At 36.2% G+C, this 14896-nt stretch overlaps 1 protein-coding gene across 3 annotated transcripts in view; it reads right to left on the reverse strand.

The window, feature by feature from the left end:
* stat3 (signal transducer and activator of transcription 3 (acute-phase response factor)) overlaps positions 1-8483 on the reverse strand; it is a 35961-nt gene extending 27478 nt beyond the window's left edge. For 2 of the 3 annotated variants that reach the window (XM_079415216.1, XM_079415220.1), the window contains exon 1: positions 8279-8483. The gene's annotated coding sequence lies outside the window, so the exon portion shown is untranslated. The remainder of the gene's footprint in view (positions 1-8278) is intronic. The other variant, XM_079415218.1, reaches the window with a different exon arrangement.
* Positions 8484-14896: the final 6413 nt, after the last annotated feature.

Consider the following 14896-nt stretch of genomic DNA (forward strand, 5'->3'; position numbering starts at 1 on the left):
AAATATTCGTCAACGAACCTTTTTTCTGTGACTAAGACGAGACGTTGACGAGCTAAAACTAATATCTGATGATAAAAACTATGACGAAATTTATGCGCGTCTTCGTTAACAAGACGAGACGGGACTAAAATGTTATTTGAGGACTACCGGACATTCAAAATACATCCTATAGGCTAAGTTAACCGTCTTGTCTTTCAAAATGTGCGTCTCTGTCATTGGATAAGGGGCGTTTGCATATCTAGTCTCAGTATGGCAGCCGCAGTGGACGGATAACCTACCAAAACGCGAACTAGCGATCTGAAACAATGGCCTCAGTAACCGAAGGGTTGGGGAGTGGGTGACCAGACGTCCTGTTTTTCCCGGGAGTCACAATTCATTGTCGATTAACTTAAAGTCAGTGAAGGTGCGATAGGCGGAAACGCGCTGATAGAAGTGCTCTCTCTCGCGCACGCTCCACTTCTTCAGTTCTCATACAGCGCGCGATCAGTTCTCAGCGCTCAAATACACACACAGCAGTCCACATGTCTCTCATGTAGAGCATCTCACAGAAATACAGTCCGTTATGGTTTAAGTGAGCTTAAACAGGTGGTTGAAAACTGAATGTATGTCAGTAGGCTATTACATACATACCTTCCGTCTTAAATGGACAGCATTCCAAATTATCTGTCATAAATGTTAACCAACAAAAGATGTTAAATGTATACTTGTTAAGTAAACCTACTGTATCTGAAAAATGAGTTTAATTTATATTTCTACCAAAAAAATGAAAATTTATTCCAGTTTTTCCAAATTCAATCCTTGATTCAAATTTCTCATAACTAAGCTTAATTGTTTTGGTCTAAAGAGAGAAGTATTGATGACTATTTTTGTTAGAATACTACATATAAAATCTACCAAAATAAATGTTGGTAACTGCAGTTTGACTAAAAGTAATGACTAAAAGTTGACAAAAAGTTGACTTTTCGTCGACTAAAACTATGATAGACTCAAATGACTAAAATGTGACTAAGACTATTAAGCACTTTCGTCTCAAGATAAAGACTAAAGGTCTCTGCACACTGAGTCCGAAATTTTTGCATGCGTTTTTTCGCATTCGCAATCTTAAAAATTCGTCACGCACAGAGACCTTGCACACTGAGTCCGATGCGTTTTAATTAATCCGTTGCGAAAAAATTCGCAAAACTATACAAAATATCTTTAAGTAGTGAGGATGATTTTGTTGTCCTCTCTCTTTTTAAAAAAAGAAAAAAGGAAATATTGGGTCCATCCAATCCTTAGATTGCGCAGAGAGGAAGGTTCCACCAGAGCTGCGGGATTATCTCGAGAGATTCAAAGTTTATTTCAGGATGTCAATGCCTCAGTTTGATACTTTGCTAGCGATACTGAATCCACATAATAAAAAGAAGACCACCAATTTCCGTGAACCAATTTATCCTGAACAGAGACTGTCTGAGGTATGGAGACACACACACACACCGAACTGCGGCATCGGAAAGGTGGGCGCCAGGCATACAAAAATAGGCTACAGCAGTTCTTTATATTCTGTATTCCGCAATTTGTTTGTCATAAAGTGCGCTGTGCTGCAAGACGAAGTGTATTAATTTGTCTGACACTATTTTGGATTTTGGCTTTTGCTTGTAAGGTGGCTCTGAATGGTCAAAACACCTTCTCAAAGCATCACAAAATGCTTTATACTGATGCGAAAAACGCAAAAAATCGAACCCGATCCGAATTTTTTTTTGACGGACGGAAATTTCGGAGGCAGTGTGCAAACGTGATTGACAAAACGTGAGGTCGTATTTATTTTTCAACGTGCGAAAATTTCGGACGAAAAATTCGGACTCAGTGTGCAATGGCCTTAAGACTAAATCAAAAATGCCTGCCAAAATTAACACTGCTGCAGAGGTGATGTATTTTTGTAGGCCAAAACCTGGAAACGAGTTCTCATTTTAGCACTTGCGGTTCCATCATCATGAAGTCAGTGGGTTTTTTAACGGGTTCAAAGCTCAAGATATTTTCACATATTATTCTATGCCATAAAATGCATCAGTAATACCCCTCTGGGATTTTTTAAAGCTTTTACTTGTCTTGAAAAAGGCGGTTGCTAACAAGAGTCTAAATGGAACTACAGAGGTTTTTGGGGACATGAAGCGTCATCACACCGGAGAAGTAAACTCATCGACTCACTACTCCGCTTTCACAGCCTCGTTGTGTTTCTAATAGGGCTCTTGCAAACTATTCCAATTGAGCTGTTGGAAGCTTAATGTTGGTGTAGTTCAAAGGTAGTGACACTCACAGATGAGGCCAATGTTTACCCTGAGATAAAAGGCCCAGGCCTGGCTGTGACCTTAGCCTCCTTTTCGTTTCCGTGAAGACTGCAGAAGAAGCTAACTGTGTTCTGATCTGTCGTTCTCTGTCTTTAACAATGTCTCTCACCTCCTACGGCACAATCATTCACAAGATACAAGTGGAAAGAGACGTACAGTTTAGTTAAGTGGCACTACTTGAAACCGATTTTCTGTTATTCCGATAAATTCTGGAATTAACCGTAACACTAGCACAGGATTATATTCAAAACAGTGAAAGGAAGATAAACAATTGTGATTTACATAAACGGTCATTTACATATACTTCTTATTCCACAGAGTAAGCCTTATTTCCATCAGACAGGACAACGCCACTTGTATACAAAGTAAACCAGTCTACTGGAAGTAGACTTTTGGATAATAACCCAAAGTTTACTTCAGTTTTACTTCAGGCCTTTCAAAGTACAATCCATTTCACAGCATGCCATATGAACGACTACTGCGTTTCAGTGACTTCAGTGTCGCTACATTGTGGACCAAGTAATTAGTGCAAAACAATTCAAGGTTCATGCATATTCAAGGCTGAATGACAAAAAAAAATACATGTAATCCACTGATGTTTGAACTTTGCAACATGTATTAAAAACCACTGCCCAACAGTAACTCTGTTGCATTATACTTTATTACATTTCTTGCCCTTCTGGGAAATATATTTAATACTTGCTAGATATAGTTACATATTCATTAGGCCTATATTACATTTTACTTTACAAATTAATTTTGTTCATTTTTTTCTTCACAAATACAATCTGCAACAAATTGGAAACTATAGCGCTATAATCTTACATCATAAATCCATAAAATCACTTTTTCTGGTAAACAATGGCATATGGTTTAAATCACTACTGACTGGTTTGGAGTTTAACACATTTTCACTGATGCTTTTAAAGTGCCCCTATTACGGATTTTTGAAAATGACCTTTCATGCAGTGTGTAACAGCTCTAAGTGAATGAAAACATCCTGCAAAGTTTTAAATCTGAAAGTGCACAGTTTATACAGTTATTGTATCTCAAAAGAAAGAGTCAACTCTGAATCATTGAAACGAGTCGTTATTAAAACGAATCCCAAGCAGTTTCATGTTGATGTCAAAATGAAACATTAGCAAATTGCCCGCCCACTTGTTGCCACTAGGTGCTGCTTTTGGGGTGTTACGGCTGTACACAAAATGCTCACAATAAGACTGCTTCAAATGAAATTGACCAATGGGACCAATCACCGCACATTAGTGTCAAGCAAAGGAGGGGTTTGAAAAAATGAATCGTTGAGCGAATCGTTTGGGAGTCATTGAGCAAATAAGGTAAAAATAAATGCATATTATAAGAAAATTAAAGTGTTTTTTGACCTTGAATGTAGGGCTGTGCGATATGACGATATATATCGGATGGACGAAGTCTATCGTTTCATATGTTCTATTGTTTATTTCGTGGTGTCGCAAAATATGTTGTGATGTTTACGGTAATACTTTTTCATCATTTGGATGACTGCGATCTTTACACACCACCATGGGGCGTGAAGGGGAGACAGAACCAGGTGGAGACACAAAAGTTCCTGGTAAAACTGTGCATTGCAAAAGGAACTGAACTGAAAAATGAATGCAGTATGAAAAGGGCTAAAGCTGCAGTTATTCAGACTTTCATTTGGACTACATGCAACATGGTCCAAAATGTTCATATTATCCTATATTTTATATATATATATAAACAAAATACTAATAAACTCTAATCATTTTAAGTAGCTTGCAAAACGGCAGATGGACTCTGACATTTATCTGATCAGTAAGATTTCATCATGTGACCTGTGTGTGACTTCCCCATGTGTAAATATCAGATCAAGAAAAAAACTGTTTATTTGCAGCAATAACACAACCTTTGATTTTCTTTAAAGCAGGAGTGAATCAAGGTCTCCAGACAGTCTGGTGCAAAGTAAGCTCAGGACATAAATAAGTAATATCAAGAGCAGCTGACAGCTGCTGCCAGCATTTCAGTGAAACTAACATGGGTTTCATACAAGCGTGCACGACTCTAAACCGGTGCAATGGCAATGAAACAATGAATCTTCAATATGATGATCATAATGAAAGGAAAGTATGTCATACGTATCGTATCGTTGAAGAAGTGGCAAATCATGTCATATTCTGAGTTTCATCTTACAAGTCAAAAGGATAATGGCTGCTTGTGCACACCTGTAAGCCTCCTTCAAAAAGTTTTAAACACTTTGCACAAGACAACACCAGGTTGGTCTTAAACATCACAAAAAGGTCATTTAGGTCAACCTAAAAGAAACACAGTAGAAGGAAATTCAAAGAAATTACAGAACTAGACTGAGAAAAACTGTCAAAGATCTTGTCTGCAGTATAACGGTTTTTCATTGCAAAAGAATAAGTATTTTTTGTATATACCAGTACACTGTATAAAAACAAAGCATGTAGCATACAAAACTTAGTGCAAACCAACCAAATGAGGGCAGCCGGACATCCAGGTTGATATGCTCAGCTAGAAGTAGTTTAAAAGCTTCAAATGGTCAGAAATGCTCAGGGTATTAACTTGTTCTTTCCATGCAAACAATGTCTGACCACACTGACCTTTATTCTCATCAGCAAAGCTCAAAGAAACACAATAATCAACAGACTGGGAGAATATCCATCACATCATTTTTAAGAGAGACTCTCTTACATTTACAGTAATAACTACACTCACTCATGCCTTAAAATGCATTAATACAATTACACAAATAAATTCATAGTATTCTGTTAAACCCTTATTACACTTTTGCTTGTAAAATACATGACAAGTTGACTACAAATTGTGCATTTCTACAATGGCAACATCAGTGCAAGTTCAAGACAACTACCACACTAAGAAGTGCAACAAAAATAACAGAGTGTACTTTTAAAAATGATAAATTACATAATACAAATCTGCCAATAACAAATGTGCAGTCAATGTAGAACCTGAAGCACGTATGGCTAACTTCCATGTTTCTTCTTAAGGACCATTATTCTTAAATGAAATAGTCTTCAAAGGTTCATTGAACAACTGCAACAATAACTGCTCTAAATCAACAAGCTCCCCACCCACATATTTTCAACTGAAAAGTTTGGCTTCTACCGCAGTTTCCCAGAGTTTAGGGAGTATCTGTCACCCTTATTGTTGCTAATGTGTCAACAAATGTGATGCCAATGAAATAAACTCCCCTTTTCATTTTAACCAACTGGAAAACTAGTAACTAGGAATATCATAATGCATGGAAGATGCTATGCTGGTGTTCAGAAGGAGCACAGTGTCATGCCACTACACCCCAATACATACAGTATGGCCAAATAATACAGATGCTGGAGACACTATGACAATGAGAGGAAGTAAAACTTTTGGGGTTTTTTCAGTATGTGAGTGCAAATAAAAAAAGCTACAAGAAATAGCATAAAACCTGAAAGATCTTGCAAAAAAGGAATCAATAGAAAATATTTATGATTATTTAGGTTAAAGCTATTTTTCCAAATAATATCACTAAATAATTTATAATTATATACTCCAAAGCCTTGTCTTGCATAGTACTCAGTTACGAGTAAAACTGGCCTTTATTAGATCGGTTCACTCGGTGATAATGAGGTGAGTCATTAGGGACCCAGAAATAAAACAAGATGTAGATATGAGATGTCTAATGTTGCGGTCTAGGTCCCTGGAAAAACGAACTCAACGCCCTTCTCTGAAGTGCATTGTAAGTGAGAAGAGATAGAGAAACCAATTGTCTGAAGCAGCAAGGGCGATATCATCTGAGCTGTTGAAGATCTTTAATGATGCAGACTTGTGAAAGAGATCATTTAGGGGTTATTATTATAAACATGTAACAGACTACCCTTAAAATTACATTTAAAAACATTAATTAACTGAAATAATATACCAAATTGCTACAAACTGTTTCTTATTCTAATACCCAACCACCTTAAAAAAGTTCTAATGAGAAAGCCACATGATGGATCAAAGTTCACCTCAAGTACCTCTTCCACAAGCTGAGATAAATATTAATATATGGAAAGTGAACATATGGCCATAAACACAAACAGAAAATATCATGGTATGACACAAAAATAATCCAATAAACATTAATTTAACAACATAAGATGGAAAATAAAACTCTAATTGGCATATAAGATGAGAAAAATCTAAGAGGAAACAAATATTTAATTTTTTTTTTTTTTTTTTTTAAACATCAAATGTGAGGTGTCCCAGTTTTTCAATGTAAATTATAAGATTGCTTGTACAGTTTTTGAAAATGAAATAATAAAAGCATTTTAATTCAAAATTACATGAACTTTCCTATTAGATTTACTACAGTTTCCATTAAGAGAAAATACTGTTAACCAATTAACAGGTTTTTACTCTTGCATAGAAGTCTTTTACATTTAAAATTATATATATATATATATATATATATATATATAACACTTTTACTTCTTTCTTTCTTTTTTTACAGGAAAAGCAGTCATCAAGTGTTCACCGCAAGTGGGAACCAAAATTCAAGCATCCCAGACCTCACCTCATGCACCTCATAAAGTTTTGATTTAGGCTACATTTTTGGTCACCACTTCATTTATTTCAAAATGTGGAACATGATAATTATAAAGAATGAGAAGCTGTATCCAAACTTTGTATTAGTACTATACCACAGCACATTATCATGGTGTGTATATGGTGCACCAACAATACTTAAAAAAAACACTTTATAATAAGTAGTATTAATAGATCTCGTAACCTATTATTTCTACCGTGTCTATCGCTCGGGGCCATCGTGCAAAAACTGAAACTGGTCTCATTTGGCGTGTAAAGCAAAACTCCGTGAGGTGACCTGAAAGTCAGAAGCGAAAATGCGGCGAAGGACGAGGTGCCGCCGCTCAGCGTCGCGCGCGAGGATTCCCTCGGCCATCTACTGGAAGAGGTGACGTCACGACGCAGAGGTGGGGAATCCCCCTGGAAACAGCGCGTGAGAAAAGAAGCGATAACCTTCCAACCAGTGCAACTGCTACAACATCTCTACCAAAGCGAGATACAAAGCTGCTTTTTATGCTGGGACGGTGGGCGTAATCCACTGACTGCAAGCATAACGAGAAGTGAAAAAGAAAGAGGTTTAATAGCCTACTCTATCACTGTCTTTTGCTTATATATATATATATATATATATATATATATATATATATATATATCTTAAATGGCCTCACCTTAGTTTTCTGTCTATTTAGGAAATGGAAGCACTTTGGGTGGTTTTGCAATATTGTAAATAATACCATGGCTAGATAAGTTTTATTGATTCTGACTGAGTAGAAGGCATTATTTCCACTTGTCCCTTTCTCACTCCATATTTTTTTATTCACCTCACCTTAATTTCAGTATTGTCTAATTGGTACAACAAGTACACTTTGGCACAACTGTAAATGCTGACAACCACGCAAATAAAGCTTTACTGACTGACTCTGAGAAGACAGCATGGCATCTATAAACCTACTCTGGCATAATAAAGCATGTGGAATCAACCAAATAAAGCAAAACAGGTCAAAATCCCTTCCTCATCAGGTTACAAAACATGCTTTCAAGAGAACAGAAAACTTTATGCTTCTTCAGACTCTTATTTTGTAATGTTTAAGGACTTAGCAACATACTAAGTGTTAGTGGCTCGAAGTTATAAATGTTACTGCTGTCGTCTTGTCAGGTCACAGTCTTCTAGCTTCATGTAACGACTCAGAGAAACCATGTGTACATTATTTCCGTCTCAGAATCGAGCAGCACAGATTGTGATCGATACATCAGCACGAGCTGCACTGCAACACATGATCTGACACAGCGACTCATGTACAACCAACAACTACAGAGTCGCGTTTCTTCACTGCCTTACAAAGCGACGCGGCTGGACAACTTACCCCTCTGTGTGTCGTTCAAGGCTTCTGAGAAAACGTCCCCCGCCGGTGTAAGCACAGTCAACACGTTATTGGCGTTAATAACTACCGTTTAAGAGCCTATACGCTTTTCTAAAAAGACCTTTTCCAACTTTTCCGTCAGTACAAACACGCAAGCTACAGTGGTCTATGCGAAAATGGGCTGCACATTTCCAGTTTCTCGTTGATTGACAGGACTCAGACGCTCTCACGGACGAGATCAGGATTTTGTCCAATCGCTGAGCTCGACTGACGCAAAGGAGGCGGGGCATAGAGCGAGCGAACTCGAGTGCGCCTGTGTTTATTGCCCTGGCTTGGCAGGCTCTTCCGATTTCTCTGTCCTCCCTCGGAGCGCGCTGTTCTGAAGCCGGGCGCGGCGGGGGGAGGTCGAGCTTCTAGAACAGCGCGCCTGGAAGTCATCTGAATTACTGGCAGTGCCTGCGTCATCTCAACTTTTAATTCAGTGTGGATGTAAAAAGTGTACTGATGTGACGAACACATTTCATTTCTCCCTTGTTTTGCAACACTGTGTACGTTTAAGTGTGCCACCGGCCACAAATCACACAACGAAACTAAATGAAATTTTTCACAATATATAGCAAAGTGCATTTTATTTAAAGATAAATAGAGACTCTTAACGCAAACATTTATAAAGCACTTTCAAAACTATAAAAAGTGGTCCAAAGTGCTGTACATAAATGCAATTTATTTATTTATTGAATAATAAAAAACGTATTGCAGCAAATCAAACCAATCAAAGTTTCTTGACTGGACTATAGTTTTGTCACTAGAGATGTTCAGTTTGTAGCACTAAACTCTGGAATAGAATTGTCTGTTTTACATTCATGGGTTCAGGAATTACAAATGGGTTTTTAGTATAGCAATGGTTTCAAAATGAATGTTTCATGTGTGATTGCCTGTAATTTATAGAACAAAAAACAAACGTTTCTTCAAGTAATGTTAACCACAGTCCTTTTTTCTCAGAAATCTAAAATATTTTTAAAACCCCTCTGAAATTCCCAAAGGAAACCTCCAGTTTGCCTACAAATTGATGTCATGATTGAGCAGCTCTGATGTGTTTGTATCAAATTCATGTTTATCTGTTTTCTCGTTCACACATTTTGACTGAACTTTGTCTTTGATTGATGCAAACTAATCTTTAACACAATGCTCCATTGTATTTGTACCATTATCAGATAGGATTTTTTAAAACATCAACCATATTTCCATGAAGTATAAAAACAGGTCATGTTTACATATCTGTTTGCATATAAAACATGGGCTTCTAAGGAAACGTCAAAGGATGTTTTCTACAGTCCAGAAGATCATGTCCAAGTTCATTAGCTCCTCCCCCCACATCTGGTCTCTCAGTGCTGTCTTTAATGGCAAACAAAAACTGATGCAAAACATATTCATATCTGATGCTGTCTCAAGTAATGGTTTTGGAAATTACACATCACATGTGTTGTATTAATACTGAAATTAAGGTCTCATGCACATATGAATTGACTGTGAAGGAGTGTTGTGTCTATTTGTTCAATGAAAATCTCACTTGGGTGAAGAATATAAAAACATATGCAGTGAATAATGTGAGCATTCCACTCTTTCACTTAATAATGAATTCTCAGAAAATATTTAATTCTCATAAAAGATGTATCAGATGCATCTTTCACAGAATACTGATTGACACTTGCACAGATCTGTTAAGAGACCTGCTGCAAATAGGCCTGTTGCTCACTAAATATAGCACTTTTTATTTTAGAAATACAATGATGATGGAAGCAGAATAAAGAACAATGAAATAATGAACATGTATTTACTGTCATTCCTCGCTATAGTCAACACAGATGCCATGTCACACTGGCGCAACTAAAATCCCCAAACATTCAGAGCATTTGATCGGGTTATTCTACAATGACTAACATTTTAAACATCCTCATTTATGTCACGTCTCGTCCGTCATCTGTTTATTTACGTACTTACCCACACAGCTGAAGAATGAGTAATCAGGAACAAAATATGAATGATTTAAATTTGCATTTACACCTAAACTGTTTGACTTCATCTAAGTGAAGTAATTAGAAAAAAGTCATACAAGGTATGCACCTCCCACATATTTACTAGTTTTATTTATTCCCACAAAACAGAACTCATACACACAACTTTCGCCTATTTGTGTTTCCACATTTGTCCTGGTAGGAAGTTCACATACAGATTATACAGTATAGAGAAAATGCAGATAAACATCAGCTAGTTTGTTCTTCCTTCTGCTTTCTGCAAACACACGACCATCTGTTCTCCTGAGAAGCTGATGGAAAACACAGATGTGCAGCGATGCATGTTTGTGTGGTGCAGAGGTCAGTCCATACTGCATCTCATACATCATTTATATTGCAAACCGTTTTCATATCTGATCCAAAGAGATCTGTTTTCTGTTTGAGTGAAAAAATATCTGATCCATCATTAAGATCAAGAAAGTGAATCTTATCAGAGGTGTTATAAATAAAACATTATAAAATAAGGCTCTCTTTACATGAAGTAAAATGCTACATCATAATTAAAATTGACTGATATATGATATTGTGTGTGTGTGTGTGTGTATATATTGCTATGTCTATTCCCCAGCCTCTTTTTTTTTGTTCTGCTGTCTTCTGCTCCCCTTTTGGAAAAGCACTCTCTTTAATCAGATTCCTCACATTGATTATTTAATGTATTCCCTCTACGACCAACACGACACCACCAAGGACAGAGAACAGACAGAGAGAAGATGAGGGAGATGCAGAGGCAAAAACAGCACAGACAGAGAGCAGTCTAAAACCAGCAGCCTGTATAGTAATGCGTTATGCCTTATTACTGTCCAAACATGGCATCTAACTTTAGAAAACAAGCTTTTACTTTTAACGCAGTACTTCATTACATTAATAAGAATGTATTTGGGTGATTTTAAAACATTAAAGTTAAATTATGGATTCCCTTTTAAATGTATTAATCTCTGGTCTGAAGATATGAGAATTTCTGCATTATATAACTGAGCTCTTGTAATATATATTTAAAAAGGCTTTCTATTTAAAAGGCATTTGCTTTGTTTATTGATTGATTGATTGATTGATTCATTCATTCATTGATCGACTGATTGATTGCATTCAAAGCCTTTAAATGCCTGGTCCAAGATTAGTAAGGTTTATTCCTGCCAAAAATTGACCCTCAAGGGGCATTCATGATGACATCAACTAAATCTGCCGGCAGTGTCCAGCTGTATTCAGGGTGGTTCACTGTCTGTACACCCACTTGTAGTCACCCGTCTGTTTGCTGCACATTCGCATGAAGTCACAATTGCTCATGTCTCATTGAAAATGAAGAAAATTAACTGCTTAGTTTCAATAAATGCTGTTTTTGGACTGGGGAGGAAGTTGGAAGTTTCATAGTTTTGAAAGTTACACTTTGATTTTAGTTTTTAACCCTATACTGTATACGCAAATTTTAAGGCCTCTAAATCATCAACATGATCAAAATTTTGCTGAAAAACATGTTGTACATAGTCATTCTTTCTGCAATGTGATTAACAGGTCATACTTTTTTAGCAAGGCGTTTTAATATAATTTTAAAAATGTTTTCAAACAACTTTCATATTGTCACTGGACTGAAGTACTTAGGTTTACTTGATTATGTATAATTGGTTAGAAAAATCATGTTTAAATGTGAGTATCTAATATGATACATTGGGCTTTTGAGGAACACATTAAAACTAGAGACCTTTGAACATAAAACCAAGAATTTAATCTTACACTAAGACAGTTCTTAGGAAATATAGACTGACAATTGATATATGCATTTTATTTAGGTAGTCATCTATACAGACTATAAAGATCTCATTGATTTACATTACACTGTAAAAAAAAAAAAAAAAAAAAAAAAAGATGAGCCAACTTAAAATTTTAAGGCAACCAGCTTCAGCAGATTTTTGAGTTTTCTCAACTTGTTGTTTTAAGTTTATACAACAAAAAGTTGAGAATCTCCTACAAAAATAAGTTGAGTAAACTCAAAAATCTGCTGAAGCTGGTTGCCTTAAAATTTTAAGTTGGCTCATCTTTTTTTTTACAGTGTACAAACAGAATGTCGTCTTACATCTTTTGACCATAAAAATACCAAATTGCATATTAATTTCTGGTATCTGAATAAAACTGAGGTGTCTTATCCCGCCATATTCTCCTATATTATACCATATAAGCTTGATGTATCAAATATGATACCAAACAAAGAATGCAAACTTTTTTTTTTTTTTTTTAAGAAAAACAAATAGATTTGCCTTACTATGATTGGCTTTATAGAGTTAATGTATCTCCAGAGGTCATGGCAATTTGATTCCTCATGATTTGACCCTTATACATATACTAATATACACAGTTACTCTTTTTTTGCTGGTTTGTTTTTGCTATGTTCCTGTCCTACATGTGCACATCTGTAAACCTAATGGAATCTAATATCTTGATTGCCATACAGTGACACTAACTGGAAGAATAACGCATTATTTTTAGGAGTGCAAATTTGCATGCTATATAGACATATTTTCATGTTTTTTCAAAGACCTAGCACTGAATTTAAAATAAAATGTCCACATCGGACTGCAGATTCCTTGCTAGTACAGCTTGATATGGCTGTGTGTGTCATGACTGCTGTCTGTACTGAACTATCAGTCAGTGGCCCATGTTTGCTTCACTACTGCTCACCAGAGCAGTAACACAGGCACTAATGATCGACAGCAGGGCTGTCCTTAGCTGACGTGGTGCCCGGTGCGAGATAGGGAGCAGGGCCCCCTCGGTCTGATCGCGTTCCGGGGGTGAGGGTGGGTGGTCCATTCGCGATCGCAGTCTGGGGGGGGTTGCCTACATTTTTATTTATTCACAAAAAAATCAAGCCTCAGGTCTCACAACACAAAGGTGGACACTTTTATTTGTTTATTGAAAGCAACCTACACCTAAAATCCATTTATACAGCCACAAATCTCAACAAGGACAACAGCAGAGCCATAAGCAGCTTCATTCAGACCTTCACACCTAGAAAACTATTGCCCATGTGTGCCTGCAGTAACTGCATATGTTCATAACAGCAGACCATAAATAGTGATACAAAATGTGTTTTCAGTGAGAGTGTTGTTTGTAAAAATTAGTCTATTCAAGCTATATGCAATAATGTGGACCAATTGTTTAACATGAGCGCACTTAAAGTACAAGGAAAGATCAGTAATTGAGCTGAATATATACTAAGACAGGGTTGAACTATGATGTGTTTCCCTTTACTTCAGTGAGCTGGACCACACAATGACTATTATATCAGCACTACTTTTCCATTGAGTAGGCCCTGTTCACCTAATACTTATACCTAATACCTGTTTGTGTGTGTGTATATGAAAGATATCTTTTACTTTGAGCATGTTAAAGCGTATATGTACAAACAGTCAAATGAATTTACCACAGAATGAATGAAACTGAATTCTGAAAAGTAACCTTTTCAGAGACTGATATTCAGCTTGATCTTATAGGTTTCTAAGAACTTCTTGTTTACATACATAGATCAAAGATCAACGATCAGATTACACCATCTGTAGATATCAATTGAAGCAATTATTTGACATAAAGTCTGAGTCAGAGAGTGAAGCATTTAAAACCTTTGGAGCTTGGATTACATTCAAACCAATGATTAGACCACAAAACAGCTGGCCATAATCACGTCATTATTAAAACCTTCAGTTTCAAAAGAAAAAAAAGTTCAGTCAGCAGTAGTTATATGTAATTTTTTCTTTCTTTGCACTTTTACTTCAGTTAGAATATTTCACAATTCACTTTTCCTCACAACAATATTTCTGTTAGACAACATACTCTCTAGGACCTTAAAGTTTTCACTTTCACTTCCAACAGTTCATTTATGGCATTAAAACACAGCCCAGATCTTCTACAAAATTCATATGGCCTGCTTTAAATTTTACTGTTGAAATTAGCAGCCATCACATCACATGATGCAAAAAACACAAGGTGTTCATTAAATACAGACACGTTAATATAAATTTATATTGGCAATATCTGGCTGCAACCAGGTAGCCCTGATTACAAATTAACGAGTTAAGATTAAATGTCTAATAGGAACTAAATGCCACGAGAGTGTTTATGAAAATATTCTTGTGGAGTGCAAACCTCCTCACATCCACCAATACACATAATATATATATATATATATATATATATATATATATATATCATTTTAAAGATTTCAAATGTAGATTAAGTGTTGGTAATCACATAAAAAATAATTTGATCTATTTTTAGTATTATTCAGTTCTAGACACAAAATTGACCATTAGTTGATTTAAAAATTGACAAATGAACAAAACAAAAAAAAAGCAACCTTTGGGTTGAGAAGATAATAAGAAAAAAAATCAAAACAAACAAACTAAATGTTCAGCCAAAGGTCCAGTCGACTCCTTTAATCCACTTTTTAATCCGTCCTCAAGCACATCTCCGTTACCTACATCCTTTTAGCCTTATTTATCTCCAGACCTCCACATTATTTTTCCCTGTTGAGCTTTTCCCAGGGCTCAGCATGTTGGAC

Source organism: Barbus barbus, assembly GCF_936440315.1.
Source record: "Barbus barbus genome assembly, chromosome: 4".
NCBI lineage: Eukaryota > Metazoa > Chordata > Actinopteri > Cypriniformes > Cyprinidae > Barbus > Barbus barbus.